The sequence below is a fragment of the Anomaloglossus baeobatrachus genome, chromosome 9 (assembly GCF_048569485.1).
Source record: "Anomaloglossus baeobatrachus isolate aAnoBae1 chromosome 9, aAnoBae1.hap1, whole genome shotgun sequence".
NCBI classification, from domain to species: domain Eukaryota; kingdom Metazoa; phylum Chordata; class Amphibia; order Anura; family Aromobatidae; genus Anomaloglossus; species Anomaloglossus baeobatrachus.
In genome coordinates this window covers 164,512,959-164,536,105 of record NC_134361.1, presented here as the reverse complement: position 1 = coordinate 164,536,105, position 23,147 = coordinate 164,512,959, and the positions used below count along the sequence as shown (strand labels likewise).

Sequence of the window (23,147 nt, the reverse complement as noted above, 5' to 3'; positions counted from 1 at the left end):
GCAGGTTGCAAACATTCATCACCCATGACTGTCCCCAATTGAGCTCAGAAGCTCAATGTCTATCATGACCTCTCTTTTAGAATGTCCAAGAGCAAGCAAACTATTCCTCCAGGAGAGGGCGCCAACAGACTACTAAAGAGATCATCATTACTCAAAGAAAACCCCAAAAACCAATGCATGATAGGAATAAACAGGTAACTTTCTTTGGAGTGGAAGCGGAGAGATCGCACCAGATGCCAATTCTAGATCTTATCACACCTGTGGTCACTGCAGCAGCAGGTGAATCCACTTTGTCCAAAAGGGATCTATTCCATTCAATTGCAAATGATCTAGATAAGACAGAGAACTGCAGCACGGGACATAGCCGAGTTGGTCAGGTTGAGTGGTGATGAGTTTGCTATTTGGATGAATAAAGAAAGTCAAAAGTGTGAAAGATAAAAAACAAAAGGAGGAAGTGTGAAAAGTGAATGGGCCAAATTGAGGTGCATATGAAGACGTATGCTTTCTTCCAATTCATTAAACCGGGCTAATATGAATCAGGTGAATTGAGTTCTGCTTTTGGAAACTGGGTTAAGAAGGGGTGCACCGTTCCTGGAGGTACTGCAATACCAGGTCAATGCGTGGAGTGGACAGAGCAAGCTCTTTTTCCATCTCCCTGTTCTAAAAATCCATTTAATATATGGTCCCCAGATAGGGGACGTATCAGATATTAAACTGATAAGAACAGATACTACACTTGATCTTAGCCAAAAGGCCGAGAAGCGATAACCAGAATTGGTTTGGGCCTCGAGTGGCACCATGGCCTATGCCGGACACATCTTAGGGAGAGAGAGCGAGAGGGAGACAAACCCACGCCTACAGAAGACATTTTGTCACCCAAGCCAACCCTTGAAAAGGCTGCTTTGCAGAGCAAAAACAAGAAGAATGGTGCGTTTTGCAGCCGCCGCCCCCCACTGCAATGAATCTGAATAACTCCTCCTTTAGGGCGCAAGCAACTCCCCTCCCCCTTGCAGTCTTTCCAATTCACGATACAAAAAGACGGACAGGACAGGTTGCCTGACTTTCCGTCACTGCCACCCTTTGCCATCCTTACCCGTAGAAAGCCCTTTCATCATCCCCAAACCCTAATCTTTTCCCTTTCCTTCCCAGCCCCCAAACCCTGCCCTCTGTACCCTTCTCACCACCCGCATCCCTTCTCCTGTCATCCCCCTACCACCCGGGAAAAAAAGAGCTTGCCCCCTCCTTACACTAGCCCACCCTCCCACCCAAAGAACAACTTCTGCTGCGCAGCTTGTTTTCTAGGCAGCAGCGCTATTGTGATGTCAGCGGGGGCATTGTGACAAGCCGCCAGTGTTCCGTCTCTTCATGTTGTGCACAGTTCAAACGGAAAATACATCAACAGGCAGACTACAGAAAAACTTACTATCAAAGGTTAGAGGGGGGCTTTCTCAGAGGGCTTTTTACAGTTTTTCTATTCCCAATTAGCCGTTTAAGTGTACTTATTGAAAGTAGTAATTCTTTCATAGGCCGCCCTTTCTTAGTATTTGACGTTCCTTATATTGCGGTATGAGGCTTTGCAGCAGGTTGCAAACATTCATCACCCATGACTGTCCCCAATTGAGCTCAGAAGCTCAATGTCTATCATGACCTCTCTTTTAGAATGTCCAAGAGCAAGCAAACTATTCCTCCAGGAGAGGGCGCCAACAGACTACTAAAGAGATCATCATTACTCAAAGAAAACCCCAAAAACCAATGCATGATAGGAATAAACAGGTAACTTTCTTTGGAGTGGAAGCGGAGAGATCGCACCAGATGCCAATTCTAGATCTTATCACACCTGTGGTCACTGCAGCAGCAGGTGAATCCACTTTGTCCAAAAGGGATCTATTCCATTCAATTGCAAATGATCTAGATAAGACAGAGAACTGCAGCACGGGACATAGCCGAGTTGGTCAGGTTGAGTGGTGATGAGTTTGCTATTTGGATGAATAAAGAAAGTCAAAAGTGTGAAAGATAAAAAACAAAAGGAGGAAGTGTGAAAAGTGAATGGGCCAAATTGAGGTGCATATGAAGACGTATGCTTTCTTCCAATTCATTAAACCGGGCTAATATGAATCAGGTGAATTGAGTTCTGCTTTTGGAAACTGGGTTAAGAAGGGGTGCACCGTTCCTGGAGGTACTGCAATACCAGGTCAATGCGTGGAGTGGACAGAGCAAGCTCTTTTTCCATCTCCCTGTTCTAAAAATCCATTTAATATATGGTCCCCAGATAGGGGACGTATCAGATATTAAACTGATAAGAACAGATACTACACTTGATCTTAGCCAAAAGGCCGAGAAGCGATAACCAGAATTGGTTTGGGCCTCGAGTGGCACCCTGGCCTATGCCGGACACATCTTAGGGAGAGAGAGCGAGAGGGAGACAAACCCACGCCTACAGAAGACATTTTGTCACCCAAGCCAACCCTTGAAAAGGCTGCTTTGCAGAGCAAAAACAAGAAGAATGGTGCGTTTTGCAGCCGCCGCCCCCCACTGCAATGAATCTGAATAACTCCTCCTTTAGGGCGCAAGCAACTCCCCTCCCCCTTGCAGTCTTTCCAATTCACGATACAAAAAGACGGACAGGACAGGTTGCCTGACTTTCCGTCACTGCCACCCTTTGCCATCCTTACCCGTAGAAAGCCCTTTCATCATCCCCAAACCCTAATCTTTTCCCTTTCCTTCCCAGCCCCCAAACCCTGCCCTCTGTACCCTTCTCACCACCCGCATCCCTTCTCCTGTCATCCCCCTACCACCCGGGAAAAAAAGAGCTTGCCCCCTCCTTACACTAGCCCACCCTCCCACCCAAAGAACAACTTCTGCTGCGCAGCTTGTTTTCTAGGCAGCAGCGCTATTGTGATGTCAGCGGGGGCATTGTGACAAGCCGCCAGTGTTCCGTCTCTTCATGTTGTGCACAGTTCAAACGGAAAATACATCAACAGGCAGACTACAGAAAAACTTACTATCAAAGGTTAGAGGGGGGCTTTCTCAGAGGGCTTTTTACAGTTTTTCTATTCCCAATTAGCCGTTTAAGTGTACTTATTGAAAGTAGTAATTCTTTCATAGGCCGCCCTTTCTTAGTATTTGACGTTCCTTATATTGCGGTATGAGGCTTTGCAGCAGGTTGCAAACATTCATCACCCATGACTGTCCCCAATTGAGCTCAGAAGCTCAATGTCTATCATGACCTCTCTTTTAGAATGTCCAAGAGCAAGCAAACTATTCCTCCAGGAGAGGGCGCCAACAGACTACTAAAGAGATCATCATTACTCAAAGAAAACCCCAAAAACCAATGCATGATAGGAATAAACAGGTAACTTTCTTTGGAGTGGAAGCGGAGAGATCGCACCAGATGCCAATTCTAGATCTTATCACACCTGTGGTCACTGCAGCAGCAGGTGAATCCACTTTGTCCAAAAGGGATCTATTCCATTCAATTGCAAATGATCTAGATAAGACAGAGAACTGCAGCACGGGACATAGCCGAGTTGGTCAGGTTGAGTGGTGATGAGTTTGCTATTTGGATGAATAAAGAAAGTCAAAAGTGTGAAAGATAAAAAACAAAAGGAGGAAGTGTGAAAAGTGAATGGGCCAAATTGAGGTGCATATGAAGACGTATGCTTTCTTCCAATTCATTAAACCGGGCTAATATGAATCAGGTGAATTGAGTTCTGCTTTTGGAAACTGGGTTAAGAAGGGGTGCACCGTTCCTGGAGGTACTGCAATACCAGGTCAATGCGTGGAGTGGACAGAGCAAGCTCTTTTTCCATCTCCCTGTTCTAAAAATCCATTTAATATATGGTCCCCAGATAGGGGACGTATCAGATATTAAACTGATAAGAACAGATTTTGATTTAATGAAGCTTTCCAAAGCACCACAAAAAATGTATGACCGAAGTCACACCAAAAACAGTGCAAAGGCTAGGATTCGTGTGGACCCCACCGTGAGGAGAGGGTCCCCAAAAATCAACCCCGTCCCTCCGAGCCAGAAGGCCACAGCAAGGGTCAGGGATCTTCGGTGCTCCCCCAAGCCGAAGCCTGGTTGAGCCTTGTCGTTGCTCCCAGCGTCCACCCAGGCATCTTACCCAAGTGGAGTAGAGAGCTACTAGTTGTTGGTTTCGCAGCCGAAACTGCCCGGACCGTCAACCGGTGTTGGTTTCTCAGCCCAAGGCTAACCGGACCTCCAACCGGGTGTTGGTTTCTCAGCCGAAGCTGACCCAGACCTCCAACCGGGTGTTGGTTTCTCAGCCGAAGCTGACCCGGACCTCCAACCGGGTGTTAGTTTCTCAGCCCAAAGCTGACCAGACCTCCGACCGGGATTATAAAAATTTCCCTTCCTAGCCAGAAGGCCGGGATAGGGTAATATGTTCAAAAAGTATGAAAAGGCAAGGTACGGTGTGCTACAGAGCCCAAGGCTTGCCGGGGTCCCAAGCCAGCAAGCTCAGACTCACTCCAGGGTCGTCAGTCCTGGGGCACGTTGTACCATAGCCCCCCATCCTTACTCAGTCTAATAGCCTTGATCCTGGTAGGGCCATGTTTTCCACTAGATGAATATACTATCCACCCAGAGTACTAGCAAGCGCAACCTTCCAGTGTGCATTGTATCATTGTACTAAGGTGGCCTGGAGCTTAAACCACCTCTTCGAACAACACTACACTTGATCTTAGCCTAAAGGCCGAGAAGCGATAACCAGAATTGGTTTGGGCCTCGAGTGGCACCCTGGCCTATGCCGGACACATCTTAGGGAGAGAGAGCGAGAGGGAGACAAACCCACGCCTACAGAAGACATTTTGTCACCCAAGCCAACCCTTGAAAAGGCTGCTTTGCAGAGCAAAAACAAGAAGAATGGTGCGTTTTGCAGCCGCCGCCCCCCACTGCAATGAATCTGAATAACTCCTCCTTTAGGGCGCAAGCAACTCCCCTCCCCCTTGCAGTCTTTCCAATTCACGATACAAAAAGACGGACAGGACAGGTTGCCTGACTTTCCGTCACTGCCACCCTTTGCCATCCTTACCCGTAGAAAGCCCTTTCATCATCCCCAAACCCTAATCTTTTCCCTTTCCTTCCCAGCCCCCAAACCCTGCCCTCTGTACCCTTCTCACCACCCGCATCCCTTCTCCTGTCATCCCCCTACCACCCGGGAAAAAAAGAGCTTGCCCCCTCCTTACACTAGCCCACCCTCCCACCCAAAGAACAACTTCTGCTGCGCAGCTTGTTTTCTAGGCAGCAGCGCTATTGTGATGTCAGCGGGGGCATTGTGACAAGCCGCCAGTGTTCCGTCTCTTCATGTTGTGCACAGTTCAAACGGAAAATACATCAACAGGCAGACTACAGAAAAACTTACTATCAAAGGTTAGAGGGGGGCTTTCTCAGAGGGCTTTTTACAGTTTTTCTATTCCCAATTAGCCGTTTAAGTGTACTTATTGAAAGTAGTAATTCTTTCATAGGCCGCCCTTTCTTAGTATTTGACGTTCCTTATATTGCGGTATGAGGCTTTGCAGCAGGTTGCAAACATTCATCACCCATGACTGTCCCCAATTGAGCTCAGAAGCTCAATGTCTATCATGACCTCTCTTTTAGAATGTCCAAGAGCAAGCAAACTATTCCTCCAGGAGAGGGCGCCAACAGACTACTAAAGAGATCATCATTACTCAAAGAAAACCCCAAAAACCAATGCATGATAGGAATAAACAGGTAACTTTCTTTGGAGTGGAAGCGGAGAGATCGCACCAGATGCCAATTCTAGATCTTATCACACCTGTGGTCACTGCAGCAGCAGGTGAATCCACTTTGTCCAAAAGGGATCTATTCCATTCAATTGCAAATGATCTAGATAAGACAGAGAACTGCAGCACGGGACATAGCCGAGTTGGTCAGGTTGAGTGGTGATGAGTTTGCTATTTGGATGAATAAAGAAAGTCAAAAGTGTGAAAGATAAAAAACAAAAGGAGGAAGTGTGAAAAGTGAATGGGCCAAATTGAGGTGCATATGAAGACGTATGCTTTCTTCCAATTCATTAAACCGGGCTAATATGAATCAGGTGAATTGAGTTCTGCTTTTGGAAACTGGGTTAAGAAGGGGTGCACCGTTCCTGGAGGTACTGCAATACCAGGTCAATGCGTGGAGTGGACAGAGCAAGCTCTTTTTCCATCTCCCTGTTCTAAAAATCCATTTAATATATGGTCCCCAGATAGGGGACGTATCAGATATTAAACTGATAAGAACAGATACTACACTTGATCTTAGCCAAAAGGCCGAGAAGCGATAACCAGAATTGGTTTGGGCCTCGAGTGGCACCCTGGCCTATGCCGGACACATCTTAGGGAGAGAGAGCGAGAGGGAGACAAACCCACGCCTACAGAAGACATTTTGTCACCCAAGCCAACCCTTGAAAAGGCTGCTTTGCAGAGCAAAAACAAGAAGAATGGTGCGTTTTGCAGCCGCCGCCCCCCACTGCAATGAATCTGAATAACTCCTCCTTTAGGGCGCAAGCAACTCCCCTCCCCCTTGCAGTCTTTCCAATTCACGATACAAAAAGACGGACAGGACAGGTTGCCTGACTTTCCGTCACTGCCACCCTTTGCCATCCTTACCCGTAGAAAGCCCTTTCATCATCCCCAAACCCTAATCTTTTCCCTTTCCTTCCCAGCCCCCAAACCCTGCCCTCTGTACCCTTCTCACCACCCGCATCCCTTCTCCTGTCATCCCCCTACCACCCGGGAAAAAAATAGCTTGCCCCCTCCTTACACTAGCCCACCCTCCCACCCAAAGAACAACTTCTGCTGCGCAGCTTGTTTTCTAGGCAGCAGCGCTATTGTGATGTCAGCGGGGGCATTGTGACAAGCCGCCAGTGTTCCGTCTCTTCATGTTGTGCACAGTTCAAACGGAAAATACATCAACAGGCAGACTACAGAAAAACTTACTATCAAAGGTTAGAGGGGGGCTTTCTCAGAGGGCTTTTTACAGTTTTTCTATTCCCAATTAGCCGTTTAAGTGTACTTATTGAAAGTAGTAATTCTTTCATAGGCCGCCCTTTCTTAGTATTTGACGTTCCTTATATTGCGGTATGAGGCTTTGCAGCAGGTTGCAAACATTCATCACCCATGACTGTCCCCAATTGAGCTCAGAAGCTCAATGTCTATCATGACCTCTCTTTTAGAATGTCCAAGAGCAAGCAAACTATTCCTCCAGGAGAGGGCGCCAACAGACTACTAAAGAGATCATCATTACTCAAAGAAAACCCCAAAAACCAATGCATGATAGGAATAAACAGGTAACTTTCTTTGGAGTGGAAGCGGAGAGATCGCACCAGATGCCAATTCTAGATCTTATCACACCTGTGGTCACTGCAGCAGCAGGTGAATCCACTTTGTCCAAAAGGGATCTATTCCATTCAATTGCAAATGATCTAGATAAGACAGAGAACTGCAGCACGGGACATAGCCGAGTTGGTCAGGTTGAGTGGTGATGAGTTTGCTATTTGGATGAATAAAGAAAGTCAAAAGTGTGAAAGATAAAAAACAAAAGGAGTAAGTGTGAAAAGTGAATGGGCCAAATTGAGGTGCATATGAAGACGTATGCTTTCTTCCAATTCATTAAACCGGGCTAATATGAATCAGGTGAATTGAGTTCTGCTTTTGGAAACTGGGTTAAGAAGGGGTGCACCGTTCCTGGAGGTACTGCAATACCAGGTCAATGCGTGGAGTGGACAGAGCAAGCTCTTTTTCCATCTCCCTGTTCTAAAAATCCATTTAATATATGGTCCCCAGATAGGGGACGTATCAGATATTAAACTGATAAGAACAGATACTACACTTGATCTTAGCCAAAAGGCCGAGAAGCGATAACCAGAATTGGTTTGGGCCTCGAGTGGCACCCTGGCCTATGCCGGACACATCTTAGGGAGAGAGAGCGAGAGGGAGACAAACCCACGCCTACAGAAGACATTTTGTCACCCAAGCCAACCCTTGAAAAGGCTGCTTTGCAGAGCAAAAACAAGAAGAATGGTGCGTTTTGCAGCCGCCGCCCCCCACTGCAATGAATCTGAATAACTCCTCCTTTAGGGCGCAAGCAACTCCCCTCCCCCTTGCAGTCTTTCCAATTCACGATACAAAAAGACGGACAGGACAGGTTGCCTGACTTTCCGTCACTGCCACCCTTTGCCATCCTTACCCGTAGAAAGCCCTTTCATCATCCCCAAACCCTAATCTTTTCCCTTTCCTTCCCAGCCCCCAAACCCTGCCCTCTGTACCCTTCTCACCACCCGCATCCCTTCTCCTGTCATCCCCCTACCACCCGGGAAAAAAAGAGCTTGCCCCCTCCTTACACTAGCCCACCCTCCCACCCAAAGAACAACTTCTGCTGCGCAGCTTGTTTTCTAGGCAGCAGCGCTATTGTGATGTCAGCGGGGGCATTGTGACAAGCCGCCAGTGTTCCGTCTCTTCATGTTGTGCACAGTTCAAACGGAAAATACATCAACAGGCAGACTACAGAAAAACTTACTATCAAAGGTTAGAGGGGGGCTTTCTCAGAGGGCTTTTTACAGTTTTTCTATTCCCAATTAGCCGTTTAAGTGTACTTATTGAAAGTAGTAATTCTTTCATAGGCCGCCCTTTCTTAGTATTTGACGTTCCTTATATTGCGGTATGAGGCTTTGCAGCAGGTTGCAAACATTCATCACCCATGACTGTCCCCAATTGAGCTCAGAAGCTCAATGTCTATCATGACCTCTCTTTTAGAATGTCCAAGAGCAAGCAAACTATTCCTCCAGGAGAGGGCGCCAACAGACTACTAAAGAGATCATCATTACTCAAAGAAAACCCCAAAAACCAATGCATGATAGGAATAAACAGGTAACTTTCTTTGGAGTGGAAGCGGAGAGATCGCACCAGATGCCAATTCTAGATCTTATCACACCTGTGGTCACTGCAGCAGCAGGTGAATCCACTTTGTCCAAAAGGGATCTATTCCATTCAATTGCAAATGATCTAGATAAGACAGAGAACTGCAGCACGGGACATAGCCGAGTTGGTCAGGTTGAGTGGTGATGAGTTTGCTATTTGGATGAATAAAGAAAGTCAAAAGTGTGAAAGATAAAAAACAAAAGGAGGAAGTGTGAAAAGTGAATGGGCCAAATTGAGGTGCATATGAAGACGTATGCTTTCTTCCAATTCATTAAACCGGGCTAATATGAATCAGGTGAATTGAGTTCTGCTTTTGGAAACTGGGTTAAGAAGGGGTGCACCGTTCCTGGAGGTACTGCAATACCAGGTCAATGCGTGGAGTGGACAGAGCAAGCTCTTTTTCCATCTCCCTGTTCTAAAAATCCATTTAATATATGGTCCCCAGATAGGGGACGTATCAGATATTAAACTGATAAGAACAGATTTTTTGATTTAACAGCATCTTTATTATCATGCACTACTCACAAAAAGGTAACAAACCGTGTACAGTGCCGCAGCCCCGTACACACAGAACTATACAATCCTTCTTACATAGCCATAGAGTACGACGCACTAAACTATACATCACACTCCTATGCTTATCCATAACACTCAAGCTGAAAGAAAAAGTTAGACAATAAATAACGACGAACCGGCGATTGGGGGATGGGGGTAGGGGAAAAGGGGGATAGGGTGGGGAAATCACAGGCCCGAAGCTTTATTGAAAGACGCACATAACGGGAAAAGGAGGGAGGGGGCATGGAAGAGGTCTAAACCTCCTCCTCGGCGCTGTCGTCCGGACTGTCCATGATGGAATAGTCTCTGAGCAGGCTGTGGATCAGCCTGCGGCAATCCTGGATAGACATCCTCTCCCTCTTCAAGATGAGCCGGTTCCTGGCGACCCAAATAGCGTCCTTAAAGCAGTTCATAAGGCGCCAAGCCTCCTGGATGGCTCCAACGGTGTGAGTCCCAGGGAAGAGTCCATAAAGTACGGAATGGTACGATAGGCTCCCTCTGGGGACGGAGTTCCTCAGGTCATCCTCCAGGGCAACCAACAGGCGCTGTGCGAAACGGCAGTCCCAAAAGGCGTGCAGCGATGTTTCCTCCACGAAGGGGCACCTTGGGCAGTACCGGGTTTTGCACAGGTTCCGGGCGTGCATGAATGACCGGACGGGCAGTCCGCCCTGTATCGCCATCCATGACAAGTCCTTGTGCCCGTTGGTCAATCCAGCCGATGACACGTTTGTCCAAACAGTCTCCAGTGTGTCGTGATGAAGTCCTGGAATGTTCTCCATTTCGTCCTTGGCTCTGATGAGTTTGTGGATAGTCTTTGGCTTCCACAAATCAGGCTTGAGTCCCTCCAGTTGGTGTTCCCTCACAAACCGAACCACGTCTCCGTAGAACCATGGCGCCGTCCAGTTGTAGGGGAAGGAGCTGTCCCACTTGTCCCAGCCTAACCGTCTCCAAAGGGGGAGCAGGAAGAAGCGAGACATGGACCCACCCGCGGAACCTCTCTTGACTCGCAGAGTTCGGCGAACGCAGTCACATACGAAGGAGGATCGCAGGAGGGTGGGGATATCGGGTACGCCCTTCCCACCCTTGCGAGGATCCTTGTACATGATGCTCCGCTTTACTCTGTCCATCTTGGATCCCCAGACAAAACGAAACACCGTCCTGGTAATGGCCCTGCACACGGTGGCAAGGGGGGGCCAGGCCTGGGCCGTGTACTGCAGCACGGGCAGTACCTCGTTACGCAGGACCAGTGCTTTGCCCTCACAGGTGAGGCGTCTGAGGCTCCACAGACCGATCCGTTGGGTGATCTTGGTCAAGCGTTCCTCCCAGGACTTGAGGGCTGCTCCTTCCTTCCCGAACCAGACTCCAAGAACCTTGATGAAATCCGGCTGGATGCTGAAAGGGAAGGGGGCGGAAGAGGCCGGCTGCCAGTCCCCGAAGAGCATGGCTTCCGACTTCCCGCAGTTGACTTTGGCTCCCGAAGCCCGTCCGAAGGTCTCACAGGTCTGGACGAGGGTGTCGACTGAGCGCCGGTCCGCGCAGAAGACGGTCACGTCGTCCATGTAGAGCGAGCACTTGACCTCGAAGCGTTCTGGTCCTGGTGCGGTGATCCCTCTGATCTCTCCATTCCGCCGGATAGCCTCTGCAAAGAGTTCTATAACACAAACAAAAAGAAGAGGTGACAGAGGACAGCCTTGTCTGACCCCTGAGAGGACCGGGAAGGGGTCAGTCTTCCAGCCGTTCACCAACACCGAGCTGTGAATATCAAAATACATTAGTTGGACATACAAGCAAAACATGTTACCCAAACCTAACCTGTGCAGAGCTTTGCCCAGGAACTCATGGGAAACACGGTCGAAGGCCTTTTCCTGATCCAACGAGATCAGGGCTGCGTGCACCCGGCGGGCTTTGATGTACTCGACCGTGTCCCGCATGAGAGCCAGGCTGTCTGCGATGCGACGTCCGGGGATGCCGCAGGTCTGATCCGGGTGGATGATCCGTCCGATAACAGTCTTCAATCTCGTTGCCATCGTCTTGGCCAGGATCTTGTAGTCGACGTTCAGAAGGGTGATGGGACGCCAATTCTTCAGGTCGCACCTCTCTCCTTTACGCTTGTACAGGATCGTGACCATTCCTTCCCTCAGAGATGGAGGCATTCTGCCCTCCACCACCATCTCCTCATACAGCCCTAACAGGTCCGGACAGATTAGGTCTCCCAGCGCTACATAGAGCTCTGCTGGGAGGCCGTCACTGCCCGGTGTCCTGCCAGAACTAAAGGATTTGGCGGCCGAGAGCAGCTCGTCCACCGTCAGAGGAACATCCATGGCCGCCGCGTCTGCAGGGTCAAGATGGTTAGTGATACCTGACAGGAACTTATCGGCGGCCTCGGGGTCAGTAGTCTTGCGGGCGTAGAGTTCGCTGTAGAAGTCGCTGACGACCTTCATCACGTTCTCTTTCCCGCGTCGCATGTTTCCACTCTCGTCTCGTAGTTCATTCATGGGCGTGTGACCGGCGTGGAGTTTCCTGAAAAAGAACGAGTTACATTTCTCACCCTTCTCCAGGTTCTCCACTTTGGAACGGAAGACAATTCGCTCGGACTCCTCCTCGAAGTGCCTTTTCAGGCTCCTCTTAGTCTCCTCCAGCTCCTCTCTCACGTCCCAGCCGCATCGAAGAAGGTCCTGCAGGGAACGCAGCTCACGCTGGAGTCTCCTGAAGTCCCTCCTCTTCAGACACGCCTGTTGTTGACTCTTTGCCTGAAAGAAGAAACGGAACTCGAGTTTAACGTATTCCCACCAGTCAGAAACAGACTGGAAGCCCGCCTTGTAGGCCCGCCACGTGGAGTAGGCAGCTCTAAGCTCCTCCAGAATCTCACCCTTTTCCAGCAGAGAGCAGTTCAGCTTCCAGGAGCCCGGGCCAATGGGGAAGCCATGGCCCAGCACACCTTGAAAGTGAATGGCTCTGTGGTCAGAGAAGAAGCAGGGGACCATCGAGTGCCCACTCCGCCCAACCGCCCGAGAGGTAAACACAAAGTCAATCCTGGAACGCAGCGAGCCATCGGATCGGCACCATGAATAGTTCACGGATCCGTGTCCGATGGAGCCAACAACGTCCACAAGAGAGGCTTCGGTCACCATCTCAATGAGCAGTTTGGATGTGACGTCCAACTTGGCAGCCGTTCCAGAACTGCGTCCATCCTCCTCAATCGGGCAGTTGAAATCCCCGGCCATCACTACCGTCCTGGCGGTAGCGAGCTGAGGGCGCAGGGCTTGGAGGAGCTCCAGTCGATCGCTCTTCACAGGAGAAGCATACACATTGATGAACCTGACAGGTTCTCCCGCCCAGGTGCCATCCACGAGCAGTAACCTGCCGCAGACGATTTCCTGAACAGAGTCCAATGTGAAGGCGCTTCCCCTGATCAGCACGGCGACCCCCGCGGACCTACAGTCGCCCCCGCCAGACCAGTAGGATGGGCCATGGGTCCACTCCCTGGCCAGATGGTTGAAGGACCTAGAGGAGGGAAGGGAGCATTCCTGCAGGAAAAATACATCACTAGACTGAGTGTTAAGGAACGCAAAAATTGTCTGACGTCGGAACTTGTCTCTGATGCTCCTAACATTAATGGAAAAGATGTTAATGTTAGCAGTCATTGGAGGAAAGAGAAAGTTAGAGCAGGCGGTGTGCCTTAGTTACCACTCCGGTCGGGCGGTTCTTCCTCTTTGGCACCTGCTGGTAAGGGTATCTCCAGCAGACCCTCTTCTGCTAGCTGATCAAGCAGGGATGGTGCCTCAGTGGCTTCCGACTCCTCCATTTCTTCTTCGGCCACAAGGGACTCCACCATCTGCTCCAACACGTCCGGTTCTGGGAGGAGGCCATCCTCCTCTTCCTGGGGTGGGTTAAGGTCCACAATGAACAGCTTGGAAGGTTCTGCGACAGGACTATCTTCCACCTTCCTTTTCCTTTGGCCTGTACCTGAGGAGACAAGAGCTGGAAAATCCTCCTCGGTGAAAAGTGCAAGAGTGCTGAGGCCCTCTGCTCTCATGGTCTGGGGAGGGAGAGTGGGCTTTGGGGGGGGGGTGAGGGGACCAACTGAGGAGTAGGGAAATGAGGTGGAGGTAGTGGAATCCTCAGTAGGGTTGGCCGGGGGGGGAGGGGTTTGGACAGGGGTGACAGGGGGGGGGACCAGGGAGGGGGCAACATTTTTCTTACCCTTCTTTTTCCTGGACTCCGTGGCTGCTGGGGCATCGGCTGGAGCCACGGTCGCCGGGTTCTTGGCCGCCTTGTCCTTGGCCTCTGTGGCCTTGGTCGTAGCTGCCTTGGTCGACGAAGCTGTGACTACCCGATACTGGGTCGCCGCGGCAACCCTTGCCCAGGATTTCTCCCGCTGTGGGCAGTCCTTGTAAAGGTGGTCCGCCTGTCCACATAGGTTGCAAGTCTTCTTCTTTGGGCAGTCCTTGGAGCTGTGTCCCGTCACCCGGCAAACCCTGCAGGCGTCCTCCTTGCAGGTCTTCATCGAATGCCCTTTCCCGCCACATTTCCTGCAGTTGTGTGGCATGTCCGGGTAGTAGATGAGACCAAAGGAGTTTCCCAGAGAGAATGTCGGGGGCAGGTGCTGGAGACCATCCTCGGATGCTGGTTCCCTGTAGAGTCGAACGGTTACTGACCACTTACCCGTCCAGAATCCGTTGCCGTTAAGGATGTGGGATGGCTCCCTCACCACTGTGCAGAGACGTCCCAGGAACGTGGAGATGTCTCTTCCTGGGGTGTGCGGGTTCCGCATGGAGACCGTGATCCTCTTCTCATCCCTCTGTATAGGACAGGATCCTAAAAAAGAATGAAAAGGGGAGTCCGGCATCGCTGCGTTCATCGCCTCCCAGTATCTCCTGCAGGCATTCACCGTGGCAAAGGTTACCAGAAAAATGCCAGTCATGAAGGTCTGGACACTCAGGGTTTCCGCCCTGGAGAAGCCCTGATCCAGAATCATCTTCTTGCAGAACACGTCGCTGGACATGTCCGGCAACCTACCATCCACCGCCTTTAGCTTCAGGGCGACCGTCTGCCGCATCCAAGGCTCCAGGGTTGGAGCCTTTTCAGGCGGCATCCGGGCTCCCTCCGGCTGGCCGGCGTCGGAGGTAGGGGCCTCTTGGGCCGAAGAAGCCTCTGGATGAGCCTTCCTGGAGGTCCCTGGGTCCTGAGCCTTCCTGGCTGCCTTCTCTGGCTTGCTTGCCATGGCTGGTTCCTGCTTGAGTTCCCGGAGCTGGATCTTGGATTCTTCTCCGGGTGTCTTCTCCCGCTGTGTTCCTCCTCGAAGTTCCTCTGGTCTCCCCAAGTCTTCTCCGAGCCTTCGTCTTCTTGCTTCTTTCTGCCAAGCTCTTCTTCCGTCCGATCTCCCTCTTTCGGTCTCGGCTGGGCTTCGGAGCTTGTCTCCCTGATCGTATCTCGTCAAGTGTAGCTAGCTCAGTTTGTTCTGATAAGAACAGATACTACACTTGATCTTAGCCAAAAGGCCGAGAAGCGATAACCAGAATTGGTTTGGGCCTCGAGTGGCACCCTGGCCTATGCCGGACACATCTTAGGGAGAGAGAGCGAGAGGGAGACAAACCCACGCCTACAGAAGACATTTTGTCACCCAAGCCAACCCTTGAAAAGGCTGCTTTGCAGAGCAAAAACAAGAAGAATGGTGCGTTTTGCAGCCGCCGCCCCCCACTGCAATGAATCTGAATAACTCCTCCTTTAGGGCGCAAGCAACTCCCCTCCCCCTTGCAGTCTTTCCAATTCACGATACAAAAAGACGGACAGGACAGGTTGCCTGACTTTCCGTCACTGCCACCCTTTGCCATCCTTACCCGTAGAAAGCCCTTTCATCATCCCCAAACCCTAATCTTTTCCCTTTCCTTCCCAGCCCCCAAACCCTGCCCTCTGTACCCTTCTCACCACCCGCATCCCTTCTCCTGTCATCCCCCTACCACCCGGGAAAAAAAGAGCTTGCCCCCTCCTTACACTAGCCCACCCTCCCACCCAAAGAACAACTTCTGCTGCGCAGCTTGTTTTCTAGGCAGCAGCGCTATTGTGATGTCAGCGGGGGCATTGTGACAAGCCGCCAGTGTTCCGTCTCTTCATGTTGTGCACAGTTCAAACGGAAAATACATCAACAGGCAGACTACAGAAAAACTTACTATCAAAGGTTAGAGGGGGGCTTTCTCAGAGGGCTTTTTACAGTTTTTCTATTCCCAATTAGCCGTTTAAGTGTACTTATTGAAAGTAGTAATTCTTTCATAGGCCGCCCTTTCTTAGTATTTGACGTTCCTTATATTGCGGTATGAGGCTTTGCAGCAGGTTGCAAACATTCATCACCCATGACTGTCCCCAATTGAGCTCAGAAGCTCAATGTCTATCATGACCTCTCTTTTAGAATGTCCAAGAGCAAGCAAACTATTCCTCCAGGAGAGGGCGCCAACAGACTACTAAAGAGATCATCATTACTCAAAGAAAACCCCAAAAACCAATGCATGATAGGAATAAACAGGTAACTTTCTTTGGAGTGGAAGCGGAGAGATCGCACCAGATGCCAATTCTAGATCTTATCACACCTGTGGTCACTGCAGCAGCAGGTGAATCCACTTTGTCCAAAAGGGATCTATTCCATTCAATTGCAAATGATCTAGATAAGACAGAGAACTGCAGCACGGGACATAGCCGAGTTGGTCAGGTTGAGTGGTGATGAGTTTGCTATTTGGATGAATAAAGAAAGTCAAAAGTGTGAAAGATAAAAAACAAAAGGAGGAAGTGTGAAAAGTGAATGGGCCAAATTGAGGTGCATATGAAGACGTATGCTTTCTTCCAATTCATTAAACCGGGCTAATATGAATCAGGTGAATTGAGTTCTGCTTTTGGAAACTGGGTTAAGAAGGGGTGCACCGTTCCTGGAGGTACTGCAATACCAGGTCAATGCGTGGAGTGGACAGAGCAAGCTCTTTTTCCATCTCCCTGTTCTAAAAATCCATTTAATATATGGTCCCCAGATAGGGGACGTATCAGATATTAAACTGATAAGAACAGATACTACACTTGATCTTAGCCAAAAGGCCGAGAAGCGATAACCAGAATTGGTTTGGGCCTCGAGTGGCACCCTGGCCTATGCCGGACACATCTTAGGGAGAGAGAGCGAGAGGGAGACAAACCCACGCCTACAGAAGACATTTTGTCACCCAAGCCAACCCTTGAAAAGGCTGCTTTGCAGAGCAAAAACAAGAAGAATGGTGCGTTTTGCAGCCGCCGCCCCCCACTGCAATGAATCTGAATAACTCCTCCTTTAGGGCGCAAGCAACTCCCCTCCCCCTTGCAGTCTTTCCAATTCACGATACAAAAAGACGGACAGGACAGGTTGCCTGACTTTCCGTCACTGCCACCCTTTGCCATCCTTACCCGTAGAAAGCCCTTTCATCATCCCCAAACCCTAATCTTTTCCCTTTCCTTCCCAGCCCCCAAACCCTGCCCTCTGTACCCTTCTCACCACCCGCATCCCTTCTCCTGTCATCCCCCTACCACCCGGGAAAAAAAGAGCTTGCCCCCTCCTTACTAGAGTTGAGCGCGGTTCGTGGTTCGTGGTTCTCCAGTTCGCGGCTCGAGTGATTTTTGGGCTGTTCGAGATCGAACTAGAACTCGAGCTTTTTGCTAAAAGCTCGATAGTTCTAGATACGTTCGAGAACGGTTCTAGCAGCAAAAAGCAGGGCTTTTTACAGCTACAGTGAGCAGGAGCCATCGCTGGCAGCCTGCCACAAGCTGGTAACCAAGATAAACATCGGGTATCCAAGCAAAGCGCTTTGGTTAGTAACCCGATGTTTATCTTAGTTACGTGCAGGAAGCCCACACTTTCCCGCTCAGCTCGCTCCACCCCCTCCTGCCCGCGGCATGTACACATACATACACATACACAAACACACACACACACACACACACATCCACCCCCCCCCCCCGCCCGCCCGCCCGCCCGCCCGCTCGCTCGCTCGCTCGCTCGCTCGGCTTACCTGCGGTGATGAAGTCCCGCCATCCCGACCTCAGCGCTGTCACTGTCCTCCATGGCCGCCGCTTGTCACATCACCTCTCGCTTCCGACCCGAGACTGACACTGGCGGTGACGTCACGGACCTCTCGCGATACTTGATGTGAAGGCGCCGGTCATTGACCTCAGTGACAGGGGCTGTCAGTGTGCTGGAGATCAGCGCAGGTAATGTACCTCACTGACAGCAGCACTTGTCATCCCCTGCAGTGACCTGGGCTGACCCATTGATGTTAGCTCAGGTCACTGCACTGCTCTCCCAGCCAATGGGGAACATCCTGCTCTTCATTGACTGGGACAGTGTGGATCGTCATGGCAACCCCTTGGATTACACCAGACCTGGATTTGTTTTTCAATCTAATAAATTGGTTAAAGAGGGAATGTTTTGGGGAGTGTTTTTTCAAATAAAAATGTGTTTGTCGTGTATTTTTTTTTATTACTGACTGGGTTGGTGATGTCGGGTATCTGATAGACGCCTGACCTCACCAACCCCAGGGCTTGATGCCAGGTGACATTACACATCTGGTATTAACCCCAAATATTACCCCGTTTGCCACCGCACCAGGGCGCGGGATGAGCTGGGGCGAAGCACCAGGATTGGCGCATCTAATGGATGCGCCACTTCTGGGGCGGCTGCGGCCTGCTATTTTTAGGCTGGGGAGATTCCAATAACCATGGACCTCCCTAGTCTGAGAATATCAGGCCCCAGCTGTCTGCTTTACCTTGGCTGGTGATCCAATTTTGGGGGACCCCTACGTGGTTTTTTTTTTTAATTATTTATTTAATTTAAAATAACAGCGTGGGGTGCCCTCAGTTTTGGATTACCAGCCAAGGTGAGGTTGCCAGCTGTGGTCTGCAGGCTGCAGCCGTCTGCTTTACCCTAGCTGGCTACAAAACTAGGGGGAACCCTATGTCATTTTTTTTTCATTTTTTTGGCTAAATACAAAGCTAAGCACCCCTTAGTGCCACATGAAAGGTACCAAAGGGTGTTCCACTTTTTCTCCATTTTTTTCTCCACTTTCTCTCCACTTTTTCTCCACTTTTTCTCCATTTTTTTCTCCACTTATTCTCCACTTTTTCTCCTCTTATTCTCCACTTTTTCTCCACTTTTTCTCCACTTTTTCTCCTCTTATTCTCCACTTTTTCTCCACTTTTTCTCCACTTTTTCTCCATTTTTTTCTCCACTTTCTCCACTTTTTCTCCACTTTTTCTCCACGTTTTCTCCACGTTTTCTCCACTTTTTTCTCCACTTTTTCTCCTCTTATGCTCCACTTTTTCTCCACTTTTTCTCCACTTTTTCTCCTCTTAATCTCCACTTTTTCTCCACTTTTTCTCCATTTTTTCTCCACTTTTACTCCACTTTTTCTCCACTTTTTTCTCCACTTTTTCTCCACTTTTTCTCCTCTTATGCTCCACTTTTTCTCCACTTTTTCTCCACTTTTTCTCCACGTTTTCTCCACTTTTTTCTCCACTTTTTCTCCTCTTATGCTCCACTTTTTCTCCACTTTTTCTCCACTTTTTCTCCTCTTAATCTCCACTTTTTCTCCACTTTTTCTCCACTTTTTCTCCACTTTTTCTCCACTTTTTTCTCCACTTTTTCTCCACTTTTTCTCCTCTTATGCTCCACTTTTTCTCCACTTTTTCTCCACTTTTTCTCCACTTTTTCTCCTCTTATGCTCCACTTTTTCTCCACTTTTTCTCCACTTTTTCTCCTCTTATGCTCCACTTTTTCTCCACTTTTTCTCCACTTTTTTCTCCACTTTTTCTCCTCTTATGCTCCACTTTTTCTCCACTTTTTCTCCACTTTTTCTCCTCTTATGCTCCACTTTTTCTCCACTTTTTCTCCACTTTTTCTCCATTTTTTTCTCCACTTATTCTCCACTTTTTCTCCTCTTATTCTCCACTTTTTCTCCACTTTTTCTCCACTTTTTCTCCTCTTATTCTCCACTTTTTCTCCACTTTTTCTCCACTTTATCTCCATTTTTTTCTCCACTTTCTCCACTTTTTCTCCACTTTTTTCTCCACTTTTTCTCCTCTTATGCTCCACTTTTTCTCCTCTTAATCTCCACTTTTTCTCCACTTTTTCTCCACTTTTTCTCCACTTTTTTCTCCACTTTTTCTCCTCTTATGCTCCACTTTTTCTCCACTTTTTCTCCACTTTTTCTCCACTTTTTCTCCTCTTAATCTCCACTTTTTCTCCTCTTATGCTCCACTTTTTCTCCACTTTTTCTCCACTTTTTCTCCTCTTATGCTCCACTTTTTCTCCACTTTTTCTCCTCTTAATCTCCACTTTTTCTCCTCTTATGCTCCACTTTTTCTCCACTTTTTCTCCACTTTTTCTCCTCTTATGCTCCACTTTTTCTCCACTTTTTCTCCACTTTTTCTCCTCTTATGCTCCACTTTTTCTCCACTTTTTCTCCACTTTTTTCTCCACTTTTTCTCCTCTTATGCTCCACTTTTTCTCCACTTTTTCTCCACTTATGCTCCACTTTTTCTCCACTTTTTCTCCACTTTTTTCTCCACTTTTTCTCCTCTTAATCTCCACTTTTTCTCCACTTTTTCTCCACTTTTTCTCCACTTTTTCTCCACTTTTTCTCCACTTTTTTCTCCACTTTTTCTCCACTTTTTCTCCTCTTAATCTCCACTTTTTCTCCTCTTATGCTCCACTTTTTCTCCACTTTTTCTCCACTTTTTCTCCTCTTATGCTCCACTTTTTCTCCACTTTTTCTCCACTTTTTCTCCTCTTATGCTCCACTTTTTCTCCACTTTTTCTCCACCTTTTTCTCCACTTATGCTCCACTTTTTCTCCACTTTTTCTCCACTTTTTTCTCCACTTTTTCTCCTCTTTTAATCTCCACTTTTTCTCCACTTTTTCTCCACTTTTTCTCCACTTTTTCTCCACTTTTTTCTCCACTTTTTCTCCACTTTTTCTCCTCTTATGTTCCACTTATTCTCCACTTTTTCTCCACTTTTTCTCTACTTTTTCTATGGTCGGTCTACCCATTAGCTCTGCCATGCATAGTGTAGCTCTACACCTACTGCACATGTTACTTTATGATTGACATCTCTTTCGTACCAGAGCTGTCTAAGTCTACTCTGACCCCATATTTGTCATTACTATATTGTCCTTGTACTGTATTATGACATTTGTATCATGTGTTTCATTTCTTGCTGTGTTGCAATTTTTTTGCTGCATCCCAATTGTACCTCTACATTGTTCGAGTTTATGTTATTGTTCTCTCACTCTTATGTGATACTGATTATTGTCATTTTTCATGATTACATGCAGATAAGTCCAATCTGACGAAGGCTCAGGCCGAAACGTCATTTGTAACTTGTTTTGGACAAAAACATATATGCTTATGAAAAAAAAATTTTCTTAATACGGACCAATAAAGAGTGATTTTGCATTACTATCCGTTGTGACTTACTGACTTAGTCTGGGAGATATAGAGTGCCGAGGTTACTCACTAATTTTATCTATTATTACCTCTGAGCACCTATATACCAGTGAGCAGAGCTTCCTCTACAGTAGTTCTCCTGATTAGGCATGCCCTTACCTCATGAGCAGGGCATTGCAGCTTTGGTAGCAACCATTACGACATGGACTCTGCTGCTGTGGACCCGGGGAGAGTGAGTGCAGATTCATTGCACCCACACTCCTCACATGAAGGGTCCGCACTCCTAGAAAATGGGGGATACGTTCCCTGAGTGTCTCCCCCCCCATATTCTAGACGGTCCAGAGTCGTCGTGGGACCCCTTTATTTTTTTTCTTACAATAAATTGGTGAAAGAGGAAATGTTTTGGGGACTGTTTTTTCAAATAAATTTCTTTTGTCGATTTTTTGTTTTTGTTAGTACTGACAGTTTATGATGTTGGGTATCTAATAGACGCCATGACATCACAAACTGCTGGGCTTGATCTCAGGTGACTTTACAGCTAGTATCAACCCGATTTATTACCCCGTTTGCCACTGCACCAGGGCACGGGATGAGCTGGGGTGAAGCGCCAGGATTGGCGCATCTAGTGGATGCGCCACGTCTGGGGTGCCTGCGGCCTGCTATTTTTAGGCTGTGAAGGCCCAATAACTATGGACCTTCCCACCCTGAGAATACCAGACCACAGCTGTCCGCTTTACCTTGGCTGGTGATCCAATTTGGGGGGTCCCCTACTTTTATTGTGTAATTATTAATATTTATAAAATAATTATAAAAAAGAGCCTGAGGGGACCTCCACATTGGATCCCCAACCACGGTAAAGCTGCCAGCTGTGGTTTTCAGGCTACAGCCGTCTGCTTTACCCTAGCTGGCTATCAAAAATGGGGGGACCCAACGTAATTTTTTTTTTTTAACTATTTTTTAAATAGAAAAAATTAATGGGCTTCCCTGTATTTTGATTGCCAACCAAGGTAACGGCAGGCAGATGGGGGTGGCAACCCATAGCTGTCTGCTTTATCTGCGCTGAGAATCAAAAATACCGCGGAGCGCTACGTCATTTTTTTAAAGATTTATTTTTACAGCACTGTGATGTCCAGCAATCAAAATACAGGGAAGCCCATTTTATTTTTAGTTATTTAAATAAATAATTAAAAAAAATATATGTTAGCTCCCACTGCATTTTTTGTATTGCTAGCTAAGGGTAATCCAAGCAGCTACTGGCTGCTAACCCCCACTGCTTGGTGTTACCTTCACTGGCAATGGAAAATCCAGGGAAGCATTTTTTTTTTTTTTTGCCAAAAAGCTACAAAAAAAGGACGTGAGCTTCGCCATATTTTTGTATGCTAGCCAGGTATAGCAGGCAGGTGCTGGAAGAGTTGGATACAGCGCCAGAAGATGGCGCTTCTATGAAAATGCCATTTTCTGAGGCGGCTGCAGACTGCAAATCGCAGCAGTGGGGCCCAGAAAGCTCAGGCCAACCTGTGCTGCGGATTCCAATCCCCAGCTGCCTAGTTGTACCTGGCTGGACACAAAAATGGGGCAAAGCCTACGTCATTTGTTTTCTAATTATTTCATGAAATTCATGAAATAATAAAAAAAGGGCTTCCCTTTATTTTTGGTTCCCAGCCGGGTACAAATAGGCAACTGGGGGTTGGGGGCAGCCGTACCTGCCTGCTGTACCTGGCTAGCATACAAAAATATGGCGAAGCCACATAATTTTTTCAGGGGGCAAAAAACTTCTGCATACAGTCCTGGATGGAGTATGCTGAGCCTTGTAGTTCTGCAGCTGCTGTCTGTCTGTATGGAGAAGAGCAGACAGCAGCTGCAGAACTACAAGGCTCAGCATACTCCATCCAGGACTGCATGCAGAAGTTTTTTGCCCACCAAAAAAATGACGTGGGCTTCGCCATATTTTTGTATGCTAGCCAGGTACAGCTGGCAGCCACGGGCTGCCTCCAACCCCCAGTTGCCTATTTGTACCCGGCTGGGAACCAAAAATATAGGGAAGCCCGTTTTTTTTAATTATTTCACTTATTTCATGAAATAATTAAAAAACAAATGACGTGGGCTTCGCCCTATTTTTGTGTCCAGCCGGGTACAACTAGGCAGCTGGGGATTGGAATCCGCAGCACAGGTTAGCCCGAGGTTTGTGGGCGCCTC

At 48.3% G+C, this 23,147-nt stretch overlaps 6 non-coding genes and 2 pseudogenes across 6 annotated transcripts; all 8 read right to left on the bottom strand.

Moving 5' to 3' along the window:
• Positions 1-575: 575 nt before the first annotated feature.
• LOC142252035 (U2 spliceosomal RNA) lies at positions 576-766 on the bottom strand. Its single transcript, XR_012725432.1, has one exon. It is a non-coding gene; the product is annotated as a U2 spliceosomal RNA (small nuclear RNA).
• A 1,388-nt stretch (positions 767-2,154) lies between these two features.
• On the bottom strand, positions 2,155-2,345 carry LOC142252034 (U2 spliceosomal RNA). The gene has a single exon (XR_012725431.1). It is a non-coding gene; the product is annotated as a U2 spliceosomal RNA (small nuclear RNA).
• A 1,388-nt stretch (positions 2,346-3,733) lies between these two features.
• LOC142252973 (U2 spliceosomal RNA) lies at positions 3,734-3,929 on the bottom strand. The gene has a single exon (XR_012726320.1). It is a non-coding gene; the product is annotated as a U2 spliceosomal RNA (small nuclear RNA).
• A 2,186-nt stretch (positions 3,930-6,115) lies between these two features.
• Positions 6,116-6,306, bottom strand: LOC142252033 (U2 spliceosomal RNA). Its single transcript, XR_012725430.1, has one exon. It is a non-coding gene; the product is annotated as a U2 spliceosomal RNA (small nuclear RNA).
• Positions 6,307-7,694: 1,388 nt separating this feature from the next.
• Positions 7,695-7,885, bottom strand: LOC142252032 (U2 spliceosomal RNA). Its single transcript, XR_012725429.1, has one exon. It is a non-coding gene; the product is annotated as a U2 spliceosomal RNA (small nuclear RNA).
• Positions 7,886-9,273: 1,388 nt separating this feature from the next.
• Positions 9,274-9,478, bottom strand: LOC142252962 (U2 spliceosomal RNA; annotated as a pseudogene).
• A 5,429-nt stretch (positions 9,479-14,907) lies between these two features.
• On the bottom strand, positions 14,908-15,011 carry LOC142253583 (U2 spliceosomal RNA; annotated as a pseudogene).
• Positions 15,012-16,399: 1,388 nt separating this feature from the next.
• LOC142252031 (U2 spliceosomal RNA) lies at positions 16,400-16,590 on the bottom strand. The gene has a single exon (XR_012725428.1). It is a non-coding gene; the product is annotated as a U2 spliceosomal RNA (small nuclear RNA).
• Between the last annotated feature and the right edge of the window lie 6,557 nt (positions 16,591-23,147).